Genomic DNA, 19,138 nt, shown 5'->3' with positions numbered 1-19,138 from the left:
CCAGGCTTGACCTGGGTAGGGGTGGGCCATCCCAGATGTCTGGGGAAAACACTCTCATGTCTCTCTTTCACTCTCATGCTACTACCACACTCACAGCGCTTCTGGGATGTGTGGGTTTTTTACTCACACCAAAGAAATTCTCGGCGTCATCAGTTGGGTGTCCTACAGTTCCATTCAGTCTTGACACTAACAGGAGTTTGTGCAGACAAGTTAAGAGCTCAGTCCCACAAGACTGTCCCTTCCACCTCAGATGCCAGTTCATAGCCCCAGGTTGTCACCTGTACTTCTGACCAACCAGCTGTAAATCAGAGGTTCCCATGACCCCCTTCTCATATTCAGTCCTTTGCTATAATAGGTCACAGATCTCAGGGAAGCACTTACCTACATTGACTGGTTTATTATATAATAAAAGAACATGATAAAGGATACAGATGAACAGCCAGATGTAGAGAAACCTGGGGTAAGTTCTGGAAGGATTCAGGGCACAACAGCTTGTGTCTCTGTGGCATTGGGGTGCCCACTCTCTCAGCATGGATGTGTTCACCCACACGGAAGCTCCTGGAACTCCACGCTAATGGGATTTTATGGAGGCTTCCTCATGTAGGCATGATCAAATATTAACTCGTTTTCCAGCCCTCTCCCTTCTCTGGAGGATGGGGGTTGGGGCTGAAAATTCCAAGCTTGTAATCATAACTTGGTCTTTCTGGTGACAAGGACCCTACTCAGAGTTGCCTCATTAGAACAAAAGATGCTGTTAGTGCTCTTACCACGTAGGAAATTACACTGGTTTTGGAGCTCTGTTCCAGGAACCAAGGGCAGAGGCCAATATACATTTTTTCTATTTCACAACAGGTGGAGAGACATGCCAGCTCAGGCTCTCTCCTTGGTGGAGAGAGATGCCAGCTCAGGGTAGATTGGGTTATAAACAAATGACAGACAACCAGAGTTTATTTCTCACTGATGCTGCACGCCCACTGCAGGTAGACTGGGGCTCTTCTGCACATTATCAACACACTCATGGCAGATCTCAAGGACACAGAGTAGCCCCATGGGTGGCCCAGCAGAGAGAAAAGAGAGTAACTAAGCATGAACCGGCTCGTCAAATGGCCAATGGCCAACTCTGACCCTCAAAGGGGTGAAAGTGTGCAGTCCTATGGAAGCATAGGATATTTGTGAACATTCTAAAGTCAACTACAAGGAGGGTATGACATCACAAAAGAGAGTATGGTGAGGGAGAACTGCCTAATCCAGTGGTTCTCAATGGGAGAGGGCAGGTGTGGATCTTGTCCCCCTAGGGGACACTCAACAATGTCTGGAAACATTTTTGGCTGTCATGACTTGATAGGGGGATAGGCTACTGGCATCTAGTGGATAGAGATCAAGGATGCTGCTAAACAACTTACAATGCAGAGAACAGTGCCCCCCCCCAAGAAAAATAATCCAACCCCCTCTCAAATGTCAATGGTGCCAAGGTTGAAACCCCTAGCTAAAGGAATGTTGTTTAAATGGAGAGATTTCAGGCATTAGACAGAGGCCATCTCTCAGCGAGGGTAGGCAAATAGTACAATTTTTCTCACTCAATTTATCATCAGGCTCCTATTAAGCCTTGACTGTGTACAAAGCTCCATGAGAAAGGCTGACAAGGTGAGAGATGGGTTCCTGTCATCCTCTTAAGGGAGAAAGTTGATGATGAATGAGTCTTCTTGTTCCCACTGCTCTGAGGGCCACCTCAGCTTAATGTCAAGGGTATTCGTGTGTGGTTCTGTTTCTCAGCTTTCTTTTCTGTCCCAGGATCAATCTGCCAATCCCTGTGCCAGCACCATCCCATGTCAGAGACAATAGCTCCACAATAGGATTGACTGTTCAGAAGGCAAGTGCTTCCTCTTTGTACTTCTTTAGGTCCTTTGAACTCCTGGGTACATTTTAGAATCTACTGGTCAAGTTCCATGATTGGAAAAAAAAAAAGGGGGTCCCTGTTGGGATTCTGACTGGAATTTCAGTTAATTCATAGATCAATTTGGGGGTTAATGACATCTTTATGTAGTTGAGCCTTCCTATCCGAGAACCTGAGCTTTGTCTCCATTTTTAAGGTCTTTCTTAAGTCTTCTATAAAGTTTTATAATTTATTGTATCCACATCTTGTCCATTTTTGTTAGCTTTATTTTCTATTATAGTCTCTCTCAAAAGAGCCTACATGGTTGGTAGGGGGCCTGAGACTCAGGGGAGTGGCCAGACCCTGCTATCCAGTTCACATCTGAAGGAACTGCTAAAGGGGACAGATTTACCCTTCCATTAGAGACAGAGGGCTTGGGGTGCACTGCTAGGGGCAGACACCTTTTGCATTGAAAATCAGCCAACCAACTACACTGTAGAAGAAATTATATGGGAACCATGGTAAACATATTTCTCCTTTCGATGAAACACTAGACTTTAGAAATCAGGAAGGTATTGGATGGGGGACAAAGGCAGAAAGGAGACTGGGAGACAATGAGAAAACTATACTGTCTTCATAATATTGCTGTGGATTGAGTCCAGTTCACTTTATTCTCTTGGTTTAGTAAATTGATTTATTCTCCTTTAGGGAGACACATGTTCTTGTAGGGACAGTTTTTCAATGCTTGGCATAGGATAATGTTGCTTTGAACAACGTTTCATGTGTTTTACAGTTTTATCTGCATGTGGTATTCACAAAATGCATGGATTGAGGTATCACCCATTCAGACTCTCCTTAAGTGGGTAGGACACCTGAGGATCCTGTTTGCTTTGGGGTGATTGGCCATGGAGCACACAGACTGGAAGTGATCCCCTCTCTACAAATGTGTTTCTGTCTTTCATTATTACTGTGGAGGCTGAAGGTGCCTCAGGCTCTAATTTGCTTCCTTCTCAGAATTCCCCACACCTAACCTCAGGCCCTTCCCAGGTAGCAAGTAGGGAGTTCACCATTATTAGAAGTCAGTAGAGTGCTGTCTACCCATGTAAGGGTGTTGATGACCCAACTAGCCCTGTAGTTCTGGGGGCAGTTCTTGCTCTTTCTATGTATTTACCCTCCACCTGGGGTTTCTCTGGACATACTCTTCCTTTCTTAGTTGCTTCCACCTGCTCCTCTGGGCTTCTGGTTCTCTTCACCCTTGTAAACCTTATCTGCACTGCTTTCTTTTTTTAGAAATCCTTCACAATTCCTGGTTCCTGGATGGCACCCTTTTTTCTTTTCCAGGAATTAATGAAACCTTTCCATCATTTCAGTGGTGCAGTGGGGAGGTAGACAAGTTTGTTCAAACAGCCATCTTCAGACAGTCTTTAAGGGTGTTTTTTAAAGTTCCTAGAGAAAAAGTTGTTTTCATTTTATTATATTGTGTTCAGAGAATGTCCCTTGGATTCTACATTTTGCCAGGGGTGATGGCAGTGGAGGTAGACTGTATCAAGATTGTATCTGTGGCCTGTTGTGAGTATTATGGGCTTCCCAAGTGGCACTCGTGGTAAAGAACCTGCCTGCCAATGCAGGAGACATAAGAGACTCGGGTTCGATCCCTGAGTCGGGAAGATCCCCTGGAGGAGGGCATGGCAACCCACTCCAGTATTCTTGCCTGGAGAATCCCATGGACAGAGGAGCCTGGTGGGCTACAGTCCATGGGGTCACAAAGAGTCGGACATGACTGAAGCGACTTAGCACGCATGGATGCATGGGTATTATAAGAAAGTTGGGCAGATTTTTCACTTTCTTTAATAAGCAATTCTTAGAGTTTCACCTGATCGGCAAAAGTGATTGATACCAGTCAATCTGTGAGGTGTTGGAGCGGAGTGTACAGTTCAGTTCAGTCGCTCAGTCATGTCCGACTCTTTGTGACCCCATGGACTGCAGCACACCAGGCCTCCCTGCCCGTCACCAGCTCCCAGAACTTGCTCAAACTCATATCCGTTGAGTCAGTGATGCCATCCAACCATCTCATCCTCTGGCGTCCTCTTCTCTTCCTGCCTTCAATCTTTCCCAGCATCATGGTCTTTTCCAAGGAGTTAGTTCTTCGAATCAGGTGGCCAAAGTATTGGAGTTTCAGCTTCAGCATCAGTCCTTCCAATGAACATTTGGACTGATTTCCTTTAGCTTGATCTCCTTGCAGTCCAAGGGGCTCTCAGGAGTCTTCTCCAACACCACAGTTCAAAAGCATCAATTCTTCAGAGCTCAGCTTTGTTGATACTCCAACTCTTACATCCATACATGACTACTGAAAAAACCATAGCCTTGACTAGATGGACCTTTGTTGGCAAAGTAATGTCTCTGCTTTCTAATATGTTGTCTAGGTTGGTCATAGCTTTCCTTCCAAGGAGTAAGCGTCTTTTAATTTCATGGCTGAAGTCACCATCTGCAGTGGTTTTGGAGCCCCCCCAAAAATAAAGTCAGCCACTGTTTCCACTGTTTCCCCATCTATTTGCCATGAAGTGATGGGACCAGATGCCATGATCTTCGTTTTCTGAATGTTGAGCTTTAAGCCAACATTTTCACTCTTCTCTTTCACTTTGGTCAAAAGGCTCTTTAGTTCTTCTTCACTTTCTGCCATAAGGGTGATGTCATCTGCATATCTGAGGTTATTGATATTTCTCCCGGCAATCTTGATTCCAGCTTGTGCTTCATCCAGCCCAGCGTTTCTCATGATGTACTCTGCATATAAGTTAAATAAGCAGGGTGACAATATACAGCCTTGACGTACTCCTTTTCCTATTTGGAACCAGCCTGTTGTTCCACGTCCAGTTCTAACTGTTGCTTCCTGACCTGCATACAGACTTCTCAAGAGGAAGGTCATGCGGTCTGGTATTCCCACCTGTTAAGAATTTTCCACAGTTTATTGTGATCCGCACAGTCAAAGGCTTTGGCATAGTAAAAAAAAAGCAGAAGTAGATGTTTTTCTGGCATTCTCTTGCTTTTTCAATGATCCAGCGGATGTTGGCAATTTGATCTCTGGTTCCTCTGCCTTTTCTAAAACCAGCTTGAACATCTGGAAGTTCACAGTTCACGTATTGCTGAAGCCTGGCTTGGAGAGTTTTGAGCATTACTTTTACATTACCACATTACCATCACCTTATGCATGTACAGAATGTGGAAAAGCCTTCTCTCAGAAGTCACCTCTTATCATACACCAGAGTGTGAGATAAGTGCAATTGTGCAGTAGGCGGAGCATTCCTTGGCATTGCCTTTCTTTGGGATTGGAATGAAAACTGACTTTTCCTGTCCCGTGGCCACTGCTGAGTTTTCCAAATTTGCTGGCATATTGAGTGCAGCACTTTCATAGCATCATCTTTTAGGATTTGAAATAGCTCAACTGGAATTCCATCACCTCCACTAGCTTACCACACTCACTGAATCCAAAGGGCTTCTCTCTGGTATGAACTCTCTGATGTGTAATGAGATGTGTCTTCTGGGAGAAGGCCTTTTGACACTCCAAACATTCATAAGGTTACTCTCCAGTGTGGACTCTCTGATGAACAATGAAGAGAGACTTCTGGGAGAAGGCCCTCCCACACTCAGAACATTCATAGGATTTCTCCCCAGTGTGAATCCTCTGATGCGCAGTGAGGTGTGATTTCTCATTGAAGGCTCTTCCACAATCTCCACATACATACAGTTTCTCTCTAGTATGAACTCTCTGACGTATAACAAGCTGTGACTTCTTAATAAAGCCCTTCCCCCACACACTACAAACATTTTGTTTCTCCCCAACTTGAACTTTCTTATACCGAATATAGGCTTGCTTATGATTTATAACTTTTTCACATTGACTGTGTGCATGGGATTTCATTCCAATGTGAATTTTCTCAGGCACTGAACAAAATGAACTATAGCTAAGTGGTTTCCCACATCCAAATCTCTCAATGGGGTTCTTTCTTATATAGCTCCTATTACAAGTCAGTGAGTCTAAATTAGATTGCAAGCTCTTTTAACATGAATCAAAGTGATGGGGTGTTTTACTTGAAGGATCAAGGTCTATGCATCCACTGAATATTTTTCCAAATACATTACATTTAGGGCCTCTCTTCTTGGTCATTGTTTCATGGCTGAAGACGGTGATCTGCCTCAAAACGCTGCCTTGGTTTGCTCGATATCTGACCATCAATATACCAGACTTTAAAGACAGAGCACAATGAATTATCCTTTGGGGCTCTTTCCAGTATCTCCATTTGAAATGAAAGTTCCTCAGAAATGATCTGCTGACAAGAGTCAGAGCTTTTCTCTCTACCTGAAAGAAGAGAAAGGTAAAATAGACACCAAAAAGAAAACAGGAATGAACAGACATCCTAAGAAGGAGGCTGATGGATATTAAAAAGGAGGACTAACAAATTTTAAGGAAGAGAGGAAGCCACTCATGTCAGGGAAGAAGAAAATGTTCTATAAGCCATTTCCCCAATTCTCACTTACCTGAATAGGTCCACCTTGACAACTCACTCTCTATAATCCATGGGTCCTTTCCATGTTTCAACTTGGAGATTATGTCTAGTTTTAAATATGAACACCCTGTTAAGGAAAAATTACAATCACCTTGGTCTTGGCAGCTCAGAAACTCATGAGGAGAAAAAAGGGAACTCCCAGCAAAGATAGATCTTTAACTCTCAAAAATCAATTCCAAATATAGCAAAAATATAAACATAAAAAACTGAAATGATAAAACATCCTGTTTGTAAAAAATCATAAAGGTCATGGTCTTGACATTTCTGAAAGATGAAGAGGATTTGACTCATTGTTATACAGAGAATTTTCCCCTTACCCACAGAGACCAGGTGGCTATAGATCTCCAGCATTACATCCCTGTGTAGGGTCTTCTGAGCAGGGGCCAGCTGCTGCCACTCCTCCTGGGTGAAGTCCACAGCCACATCCTCAAATGTCACTGGCTCCTGTAACAGCATATTCCTGTACAATCTGCTCATTCTGATCATTTTTCCCACAGCAATACCTGTAGGATGCCTACTTTGTACTTTGTGTAGCATAGTTAATGAGAAAAAGAATGTGAAACCCTGCCATTAGCAAGAATAGTTAGCAGGACAGAGTAGAGAGCCTAAGCTGCCGCCACTGCTGCTGCTGCTAAGTCACTTCAGTCATGTCCGACTTTGTGCGACCCCATAGATGGCAGCCCACCAGGCTCCTCTGTCCCTGGGATTCTCCAGGCAAGAACACTGGAGTGGGTTGCCATTTCCTTCTCCAATGCATGCATGCATGCTAAGTCGCTTCAGTCGCGTCCAACTCTGTGGACCCTATGGACAGCAGCCCATCAGGCTCCTCTGTCCACAGGATTCTCTAGGCAAGAATACTGGAGTGGATTGCCATTTCCTTCTCCAAGAGAGCCTAAAAATAGATGCAAATAAAAGTGGAAAATTTAATACATAATCAAGGTAGCACTTCAAATAAGTATAGAAAAAATAAATTACTCAAAACTGGGTAGTTATCAGAAAGAAATGTAAAGTTGAATTCTCTATTTAATTCTGTACCCATAAAAAAAAATTTAGATCTAACAAAAATTTAAACAAAGAAAGAGGGAAGCCATAAAATAAAGACAGGAGAGATGGATTTGCTTTAAAATATATATATATATAATAATTTTAAAGTGGAGAAGACTCTTCTAACAAAGCATGCTACAAAACACAGGTGCCACAAAGGAAAACTGATAAATTTGACTACTTTCTATACTGCATGACAAAATATATCATAGCTCAAAGAACAAGCAATGAACTGGAGAGAAGATATAGGCACAGCACATAGGATGGACAAAAAGTTAATGTCCTCAGTAGAGTGAGAGAGCTCCTACAAAGCAAGAATAAAAAGACCAACAACTTAACTTAAAAAAATAGTCAAAGGACATGACTACCAATTCACAAAAAAGCGAATGCAAATTGATTCTAAGCATGTAAAATGATGCTTGGCTTCATTTGCATGAAGAGAAATGCAAATTAAAAGAAGACATCACATTTCCTTTATATTTTATTGAAGATTGAAGTTTGATAAGTCACTGAGTTGGTGAAAATGTCAAGCACACTCAAATTGTGGGTATATGCTAGTACCATATATTTTAAGGGCAATTAATTTCACAATATTCATCATAATTCTACATGTACATATCCTCCGACTAGCCATTCCATTTCTAGAAATTATTTTATATAAATACTCATATACATGAGCAAAATAGCACATGTGAAGATATTGCACTATAGTACTGTTTATAGTAGCAAAAGTATGTAAACAGCCTCATGGGGGATTGGATGAATCAATTATGCTTCAATCCCCACGAGGAAATACCATATGGAGTCATAAAAAGCAGTAAGGAAACTACATAGATTCACATGCAACAATCTCTAAAATATATTGTTAAGTGAAAAACGCATTCATCCACTCAACAAGCAGTTATTGAGCACCTGCTGAATACCAGGCAATGTCTAAGGACGGGGGATACAATAGGAAAGAAACCTGGTTAAAATACCTTCCCTCAAGGAGCTTGCATTCTAGTGAGAACCGACAAAAAGGTTGAGAGATAAATCCCCACCTAGCCAGAAAAAAGTTTTAATGTGTACTTCAAAATTCATATTCAGATCAGATCAGTCGCTCAGTCGTGTCCGACTCTTTGCGACCCCATGAATGGCAGCACACCAGGCCTCCCTGTCCATCACCAACTCCCAGAGTTCACTCAGACTCACGTCCATCGAGTCAGTGATGCCATCCAGCCATCTCATCCTCTGTCGTCCCCTTCTCCTCCTGCCCCCAATCCCTCCCAGCATCAGAGTCTTTTCCAATGAGTCAACTCTTCGCATGAGGTGGCCAAAGTACTAGAGTTTCACCTTTAGCATCATTCCTTCCAAAGAAATCCCAGGGCTGATCTCCTTCAGAACGGACTGGTTGGATCTCCTTGCAGTCCAAGGGACTCTCAAGACTCTTCTCCAACACCACAGTTCAAAGGCATCAATTCTTCGGCGCTCAGCCTTCTTCACAGTCCAACTCTCACATCCATACATGACCACAGGAAAAACCATAGCCTTGACTACACAGACCTTTGTTGGCAAAGTAATGTCTCTGCTTTTGGATATGCTATCTAGGTTGGTCATAACTTTCCTTCCAAGGAGTAAGCGTCTTTTAATTTCATGGCTGCAGTCACCATCTGCAGTGATTTTGGAGCCCAGAAAAATAAAGTCTGACACTGTTTCCACTGTTTCCCCATCTATTTCCCATGAAGTGGTGGGACCGGATGCCATGATCTTCGTTTTCTGAGTGTTGAGCTTTAAGCCAACTTTTTCACTCTCCACTTTCACTTCCTTCAAGAGGCTTTTGAGTTCCTCTTCACTTTCTGCCATAAGGGTGGTGTCATCTACATATCTGAGGTTATTGATATTTCTCCTAGCAATCTTTATTCCAGCTTGTGTTTCTAGCTGTTAGAAAGCAATAAGCAAAAGACAAAGAAGGAAATGGAAGATTTACAGAGAAACACAAAATGGCGAATACAAATGTGAAAAGATGCCGATGCTCATTTAATCATTAAAGAAAAGCAGATGAAAAGAAGATATAACGTTCAACCTTAAAAACAACAAGCATGAAAAACACTGATGCTATCTGGTAGTGGATAAAATATTGGGAAGTGGTCCTCCTTGTAAACGATTTTTAACTACATGTAGAAGCTGATTATACAATATCAAAATAGAATTTAAGAAATACTCTTTACATTTTAAATATGCTTGCTCTCTAACCTAGCACACTTATGTCTAAGGATTTGACCTATACAAAAAAATTTTTATAAGGTTGTTCCCTTATTTATGACTTCGCTGCTTTAGAGTTCTGTCTAGACCATGTACTAGCTGTGCCTCAGTCTATTCATCTGAAAAATGGGGACAATAATAGTACCTAGCACAAAGCATTTCTGGGTATATTAGATGAGTTAATTCCATTAGAATTTATAATAATGGTGCCTGGCACAGAGTAGCTGTGAATATTCTTATTATAATTCTTACTATTATATATCAGAGAATTTTGAAATAAGGAGTTCACGATCTGAGCCAAAGTCAGCTCCTGGTCTTGTTATTGCAGACTGTATAGAACTTCTCCATCTTTAAAAAAAATCAATCTGATTTTGGTATTGGCCATCTGGTGATGTGCATGTGTAGAGTCTTCTCTTGTGTTGTTGAAAGAGGGTGTTTGCTATGATCAGTGCATTCTCTTGGCAAAACTCTGTTAGCTTTTCCCCTGCTTCATTCTGTACTCCAAGGCCAAGTTTGCCTGTTACTCCAGGTATCTCTTGACTTCCTACTTTTGCATTCAAGTCGCCTATGATGAAAAGACATCTTTTTTTTTTTTTTTTTGGTGTTATTTCTAGAAGGTCTTGTTAAGTCTTCACAGAACCGTTCAACCTCAGCTTCATCAGCATCAGTGGTTGGAGCATAGACTTGGATTACTGTGATATTGAATAGTTTGCCTTGGAAACGAACAGAGATCATTCTGTCATTTTTGAGATTGCACCCAAGTACTGCATTTCAGACTCTTTTGTTGACTATGAGGGTTACTCCATTTCTTCTTCTCTGGTGGCTCAGACGGTAAAGCATCTGCCTACAATGAGGGAGACCCAGGTTCAATCCCTGGGTCAGGAAGATCTCCTGGAGAAGGAAATGGCAATCCACTCCAGTATTCTTGCCTGGAAAATCCCATGGATGGAGAAGGCTACAGTCCATGGGGTCGCAAAGGGTCGGACACAACTGAGCGACTTCACTTTCACTTTTTTCCATTTCTTCTAAGGAATTCTTGCCCATGGTAGTAGATATCATGGTCATCTGAACTAAATTCTCCCATTCCAGTCCATTTTAGTTCACTAATTCCTAAAATGTCGATGTTCACTCCTGCCATCTCCTGTTGGACCACTTCCAATTTATTTTGATCCATGGACCTAACATTCCAGGTTCCTATGCAATATTGTTCTTTCCAGCATCGAAATTTACTTCCATCACCAGTCACATCCACTACTGGGTATTGTTTTTGTTTTGGCTCCGTCTCTTCATTCTTTCTGGAGTTATTTCTCCACTGGCCTCCAGTAGCATATTGGGCACCTACTGACCTGGGGAGTTCATCTTTCAGGGTCCTATCTTTTTGCCTTTTCATACTATTCATGGGGTTCTCGAGGCATGAATACTGAAGTGGTTTGCCGGTCCCTTCTCCAGTGCACCACGTTTTGTCAGAACTCTCCACCATGACCCGTCCATCCTGGGTAGCCCTACATGGCATGGCTCATTGCTTCATTGGGTTAAACAAGGCTGCAATTCATGTGACCAGTTTGGTTAGTTTTCTGTGATTGTGGTTTTCATTCTGTCTGCCCTCTGATGGATAAGGATAAGAGGCTTGTGGAAGCTTCCTGATGGGAGAGACTGACTGTGGAGGAGTCTGGGTCTTGTTCTGATGGGCAGGGCCATGCTCAGTAAATCTTAAATCCAGTTTTCTGTTGATGGGTGGAGCTGTGTTCCCTCCATGTTGTTTGGCTTGAGGCCAAACTATGGTAATGGTAACCTCCTTCAAAAGAACTTATGTACCCACTGTTTTATTCAGTTCCCCTGACCCCACAGCAGGCCACTGTTGATCCATGCCTCTGCTGGAGACTCCTGGACACTCACAGGCAAGTCTGGCTCAGTCTCTTGTGGGGACACTGCTCCTGGTGTGCACAAGGTTTTCTTTGTGCCCTCCAAGAGTCTGTTTCCCCAGTCCTGGGGAAGTTCTGTAATCAAATCACACTGGCCTCCAGAGTCAAATTCCCTGGGGGTTCTAAGTCCCTTTGTCAGATCTCCAGGTTGGGAACTCTGTTCCAGGTCCTAGAACATCCTTAACAGTGTGAGAATTTCTTTGGTATTCAAAGCCACATAAGGAAAAGAGAAACCAAAAATTAAGGAGATAGTTGCAAAACACATATCACAAGTAAAAGAGTGGTATCCAAATATATGAAACCAACTCCTACAAACCAATAAGGAAAAAGCAAGTGATGCAAAATAAAAATGAGCTAAAGATCTGACTAGGCACCTCACAAAATAGGATCTCCAAGTGATCAATGCATATATGAAAAGGTAGTCATCAGGGAAAATAAATCAAAACTTCAGTGACTGACTCTTCCACTGGAATGCTGAAACCACAAGGGCGGGGATTTTTGTTTATTAATGGATGTATTTATTATTGGTCTAAAAGAGCCACCTGGTCCCAAAGAATCGCAACATGACATCCCTACACATTCCCATTCCTGTCCCCATAGAACCTCACCACTCATCTTATAGACCTCCTATTGCTCACCTCACAGATCCCCCATCACTTTCCCGAAACAGACCCTCCATCACTCATCCCAGGTCCCTTTCACTCACCCTATAGACCTCCTTTGCTCACCCCTTGAAATCCCACCATTCACCCTGCTACTGCTGCTGCTGCTAAGTCGTTTCAGTCGTGTCCGACTCTGTGCGACCCCATAGATGGCAGCCCACCAGGCTCCCCCGTCCCTGGCATTCTCCAGGCAAGAACACTGAAGTGGGTTGCCATTTCCTTCTCCAATGCATGCAAGTGAAAAGTGAAAGTGAAGTCGCTCAGTCGTGTCCGATTCTTAGCAACCCCATGGACTGCAGCCTACCAGGCTCCTCCATCCATGGGATTTTCCAGGCAAGAGTACTGGAGTGGGGTGCCATCGCCTTCTCCGATCATTCACCCTACAGACAGCAATTCTCACCTAACAAATCCCCCATCACTTATCCCCATTAAATTCCCTATCACATATCCCACGCATCGTTATGCCTGATCCTCCAGACTCCCCTATCACTGTTGTTCACATCATTCAGTCCAAAGGACCCCTCATTAGTCCTTCCACATGCCCCATCGCTGTCCACACAGATGCCCATCACTCAGCTGGGCCCCTCACTTTGGCTCTGCAATCAGGACCCAAAATCTTCTCAATCCAGGCTTGGCTCCCCGTTTGCACAAAAGGGCACAGCATCCCTTGAAACTCCCTTGTCTGGATGGCGTATCATCTTATCTTCCGCCCACTCAGAACCAGCTGCGGAGCCCAGCTCTGCCAGTAACAAAAATAGCATCACTCGCTCTGTGACAGCAACTTGCTTGTGAACCGGGAAATGTATAGTGCCCCCCACGACTTCTGGGGACTGCCATTCCAGCCAGAGGATATATGTGTTTTTGAGTCCGGGCAGTCCTCGTGGAATTTCAGAGGCAAGATAATTGCACTTGGTGCTCTGAAAGCAGTGTGAGGCTCCGAACGGCCGCGACTGTCCTGGGAGGAAGAATGGGTGTTCCCGGCCCTGAGCTGAGTCACCGCCAGAGCAAAGGCGTGGAGATACTGCCGATTAGGCTGTTCTGTGGGAACCGGCGGCGAGGCGGGTAATGCTAACGAGGGATAGTGGAATCAAGGCCCGAGAGACTGCTCTGCAGAAGCCTCCTTTCTAGAGCGTCTGGAGAAAGTGAAGAGTACTTTGACACAATGTTTGTATTCATTTAGGTGCTTAGACTACACTCCCCGCGCACCACTCCTTGCCCAGCGTCATTGCCCTCCTGCGTCCTATTGCTCCTTGGGCAGGTCAGGGTCCGCCCGCTCCTGTCACTCACAGTCTGCCATTGGCTCCTTCGAACACAGAGAGGCCCGCCCAATCCCGTCACTCACAGCCTGGACTTACTGCACGCGTCACTTAAAAGTGGGCAGAAGCAGCATTTTGCAGTTCGTATCAAAGTCAAAAGAATTTAATAGAGGTTCAAGGTAAACCCTAAGGGGCATTGATTTTAGAAGATGTAACAAAGGGCTAGATTGAGGTTGGCCAAGAGCGGGACTGTATAGTTAAGAAAAGCATAGGTTCTATATTGAGGATCGCTTAAGGAAGCAAGCAAGCCACCAAGGGGTGACTCAGATGGTAAAGAATCTGCCCGCAGTGCAGGAGACCTGGATTCAATCCCTGGGTGGGAAAGATTTCCTGATGAAGGGAATGGCCACTCACTCCAGTATTCTTGCCTGGAGAATCGTTTGGACATAGGAGCCTAGTGGGCTACAGTCCATGGAGTCGCAAAGAGTCAGACACAACTGAGTGACTAACACTGGTGGTATAGTATTTAAGAATGTCCTAGGATTCAAGACCTCTAACAGGGTGTATGGGTGAAGGAAACAACAAACACCTCGCTTTCAAAGTCAAACCAGAAGGGCCCTGATAGTGGAATGTTGGCCCAGTTCCAAAGTCCTTCCAGAGAGGCTTTGGAAATGGAAATGTTACCTTAGACCCAAATTTGAGATATATCAGAGAAACATTAATAGTGGTATAATTAACAATGACCCACAATTCACAACCTATACCAAAGGGGCAATGATGGTGAAAGAGTCAACCAAGAACTGACTTTAAGCTTACAAGTAATGAGCACTTATGACAGAAGCATTAAGTGAGGGCTGGGGTTAATGCACATAGGAGGAGAGGCACTAACAATGGAAGAGTTAGCAGATGTTTGCTTTTCCGTACACGTCAAAGGAGCACAGATGGGGAGGATTTAACTGAGGCCTGTAGTCATTGTACAGACCCCAGGGAGCAACAATAGGGAAAGAGTTAACAGGCTTGAGAAAAGATTCATGCATAAATTGCCCTGATAGTGAAAAAGTGAACAGACCTCCAAGAACAGACCTCTATATATTACCTCCTTGGGTAATATGTAGACACAAGGGGACTGTTAACTACCCTCAACATCCTAGATCCTACATCTAGATCAGAACCCATTAATGGTGGAATAGATAACAGATTCCTGAGTTCAAGGTAAAATCAGAAATTCATTCAGGTTGGAAAAAATTAAAAGAGGCCCAGGTTGGAGGACATATAAAGGGATTGTGATGGTGGAATAGCTAACGGTGACTGGGATTTGAGGTCACACAAACGGTCATGGATGACGGAAGAGTTAGCAAGGACCTGGTTTGAGTGTTGACCAGATGGGCATCAATGGTGAAACATTTCAAAGATGCCTATATTATTTTCCTATTGGTGCTGTAACAAATTACTACAAACTTATGTTGGCTTAACGCCACAGCTTTGACTACGTGGCTTAAACCAACACAAGTTTATTATGTTACACTTCTGTAGGTCAGAACTGTAGTTCTGTAGGTCAGAAGTCCAAAATGGGTTTTACTGAGCTGAAATCAAGGTGTCAGCAGGGCTATACTCCCTCTGGAGGCTCTAGGGCGAATCCATTTTCTTGCCTTTTCCAGCTTCCTTAGCTCAAGACCCCTTCTCCCATCTTCAAAGCCAGCAGTATAGCATCTTTAAATCTTTCTTTGACTGTGACCTTCTGTTTCTATCATCTCACCTCTTTTTCTGACTCTGCCACTCCTCCCTCTCTGTTATTAGGGGCCTTGTGACCCATCTGGATAATCCACAATAATCTTCCCATCTCAAGATTCTTAATCACATCTGCATGCGTGTTCTGTCACTTCAGTCATGTCCAACCCTATGGACTGTAGCCCGCCAGGCTTCTCTGTCCATAGTATTCTCCAGGCCAGAATACTGGAGTGGGTTGCCATTTCCTCCTCCAGGGGATCTTTCCAACTCAGGGATCGAACCCACATCTCCTATGTCTCCTGCATTTGCAGGCAGATTCTTTACCACTAGCTCCACCCATGTAAGAAAGCAAAGCCAAGGATTAGGACATGGACATCTTTGGGAGACCATTATCCTGTCTACCATAATGCCTAATTTTGAGGTCAAACCCAAGGGTGGTGGTGGTGGAAAATTTGATTGAGACACAGGGTATTACTAGGGGGAGACAACTGGTAGTAGATCAGGTTTGAATTCAAACCAGATGGGCATCAATGAAGGGCTCAGGCTGTTATGTCAGAATCGTTTCAAAGGCTTAGGTTCAAGACCAGACAAAGAAAATTGGTGGAAACCTCAGTAGAGACTCTAGACCAAGATCACAGGAGTATTGATTGTGGATAGGTTAACACAGACCCAGGTTTAAGGTCTAGAGTATAGGTACACTGGTGGTAGAATCCCCTGAAGAAGGAAATGGCAGCTCACTCCAGTATTCTTGCCTGGAGAATCCCATGGACAGAGGAGCCTAGCAGGCTAACGTCCATGGGGTCGCAAAGAGTCAGACATGACTGAAGCAACCTAGCATGCGTGCACAGTGGTGGAATACTTAACAGAGCCCTGGGTTTGAGATTAAACCTGAGGGTCACTGATGATTAAAGATTTAACAGATAGTCAGATAGAAAAGAGGGCCATTGGTGGTAAAATCTACAACTGTTATCTGGGTTTAATATACAGATCAGAGAGGGGAACTAATGGTGTTAAGAGACTTGGATTTGATTCACAGATGAGAAGAGGCATTGATGAAGGAAGAAATAAAAAGAGAACTTGGGTGTGGGTTTCATGCCAGACTGAACTGATGATGAAATAGTTACTTAACAGAAACATAAGTTAGATGCCCCCAAAAGTGGCTCATTGATGGCAGAAGTATTAACAGAAGCTTGTGTACAGAGAAAATTGAACAGAGAACCAGGTGCAAGTCAGACCTGAGTGGCAGTAAAACTGGAAGAGTTAACAGAGGACCAGGATCAAGGTTCAGACCTGAGGGACATAGATGGTAGAAGTATGACCCAAGACCCAGATTCAATGTGGACAACAGAGGACACAAAACCTTATGTGTGGTCTTAATTAAAGCTACAATGATATCTTGACTTCAGTAGTGTTATACAGTGGTAGTTGTGGACTGAATTGAGTCCCTCTCCACTGCCAATTCATATGTTGGAGGTCTAAACCCTGGGTAACTGTACTGGAGATAGGGCCCTTAAGGAGGTAGTCATGTATGGATGTGAGAGTTGGACCATAAAGAAGGCTGAACGCCAAAGAATTGATGCTTTCGAACTGTGGTGTTAGAGAGAGTCCCTTGGACTGCAAGGAGATCAAACCAGTCCATCCTAGAGGAAATCAACCCTGAATATTCATTGGAAGGACTGATGCTGAAGCTGAATCTCCAAAGCTTTGGCCACCTGATGCAAAGAGCTGACTCATTGGAAAAGACCTTGATGCTGGGAAAGATAGAAGGCAGAAGGAGAAGGGGAAGACAGAGGACGAGATGGTTGGATGGCATCACTGACTCAATGGACATGAGTTTGGGCAAGCTCTGGGAGATGGTGAAGGACAGGGAAGCCTGGCGTGCGGCAGTCCCTGGAGTCACAGAGTCAGAACACGACTGAGCGACTGAACGACAACAGGCTAAATGAGGCTCTAAGGGTAGAGCCCTGATCTGATAGAACTGGTGTCCTTAGAAAAGAGCCAGGATCACCAGAGATCTCTATGAGACACCATGTGAGGACAAAGAGAGGAACCATCTGCAAGCCAGGAGGAGAGCTCTCAGCAGAAGCCAAATCCTGCCAGAACCTTGATCGTGGACTTTCTGGCCCCCAGAATTGTGAGAAAATAAATTTCTGTTGTTTGAGCCACCCGTTCTATGGTATTTTGTTATGGCAGCCCAAGCATACTAATACAAAGCTTTGTGCATCTTTAAGAGTTGTCTTAAAAATGTGAGAAACAAGGTATGACAGAACCCCTGGAAATTAAGAACTTTTATGAAATTAAGATCAAAGCCCTATCCTTCATTGCATATTCCTGAGCCCTAGACCCAGATTTTCTGATCCAGTGGGTCAAAGGTGAGGTCCAATAGTCTACATTTATTTTAACTTTTTATTTGGAAATAATTTCAAACTTACAGAAAAAGTTGTAAGAATAGTAATTATATTTACTTCTGAAATATTTGTAAATAAATGCCCCTCAATAGGGCTTCATCGGTGGCACTAGTGGTAAAGAACCTGCCTGCCAATGCAGGAGACATAAGAGATGCGACCCATCCATTAGATCCCTGGATCAGGAAGATCCCCTGGAGGAAGGCATGGCAGCCCATTCCAGTATTCTTGCCTGGAGAATCCCATGGACAGAGGAGCCTGACAGGCTACAGTCCATAGGGTCACAAAGAGTCGGACACGACTGAAGCAACTTAGCATGCACACCCCTAAATACTAGTGTATTTTCCCTTAAAAGCCAGGCATTATTTTCTGTATAACCACACTATAAAAATCAAGACCAGGAAATTAACACCAATTCGGAAATATTATCTAATCTGTAAATCTTTTTCAAAATGTGCCAATAGTTCTAATAATGCCCTCATTAGCAAAAAGAAAAAAAAATTTTTTTTCTGTTCCCAGATGCAGTCCAGGATCGTGTGTTGCATTTAACTTGTTACATCTTTCGGTCTTTTTTAAACCTAGCCTTTCTTCATCTTTTATGACATTGACATTTTTTTCAAACTTGGGCAGGTTGTTTTGTAGACCGTCCCTTGGATTCATACTGATATCTCTGACTCCAATCCAAGACCACAGTGTTTATTGTAGCTTTATCTCTCTTTCCCACATTTGAAATGCCTTTCTCTGACAATGAGAAACATGACCCGTGTTATCTACGATCTATTTGTTTGCTCAAATCTTTACGTAAAGTATTTTCAGAATTCCTAAGATTCCTAAGCTATGTAAAAACAAATTTACTAACTAAACTACATTTGTGTACATTTCTTTTTGCTTTGAGCCTTATAGTATCTGGTCAAAATAAATATTGTTTCTCAAGTCTACTTAGGTTAGTTATTTTCTTCCCCATGCCCTTCAGTGTGGTATTATTATTCATTTGTAGGTGGCGCTAGTGGTAAAGAACCCACTTGCCAATGCAGGAGACACAATAGATGTGGTTCGATCCCTGGCTTGTATGATCCCCTGGAGAAGAGCATGGCAACCTGCTCCAGTATTCTTGCTTGGAGAATCCCCACAGACAGAGGAGCTTGATGGGCTACAGTCCATAGGGTCACACAGAGTTGGACTCGATTGAAGCAACTTAACACAGCACAATACAGTTAGGTTCCATTATTTCTGTTTATATCCCATTTGGGGTTCCCCTGTCATCCTAGGAGTTTGTTTTTTGTTTTTCTTTTGGCCCCACAGCGTGTAGGATCTTAATTCCCTGACCAGGGGTCGGACCCACACCTCCTACATTGGGAGCATGGAGTCTTAACCACCAGACTGTCAGGGAAGTCCTCTAGTTTATTTCAATGTATTTAGTTTGCAACCACTTTCTTACTTTCCTT

At 43.4% G+C, this 19,138-nt stretch overlaps 1 pseudogene; it reads right to left on the bottom strand.

Annotated features, from left to right (window-relative positions):
* Positions 1-4,170: 4,170 nt before the first annotated feature.
* On the bottom strand, positions 4,171-6,891 carry LOC102400673 (annotated as a pseudogene).
* Positions 6,892-19,138: the final 12,247 nt, after the last annotated feature.

The sequence above is a fragment of the Bubalus bubalis genome, chromosome X (assembly GCF_019923935.1).
Source record: "Bubalus bubalis isolate 160015118507 breed Murrah chromosome X, NDDB_SH_1, whole genome shotgun sequence".
In the NCBI taxonomy this organism is placed as follows: domain Eukaryota; kingdom Metazoa; phylum Chordata; class Mammalia; order Artiodactyla; family Bovidae; genus Bubalus; species Bubalus bubalis.
The sequence above is the reverse complement of the archived record's forward strand: the minus strand, read 5'-3'. Positions and strand labels throughout refer to the sequence as shown.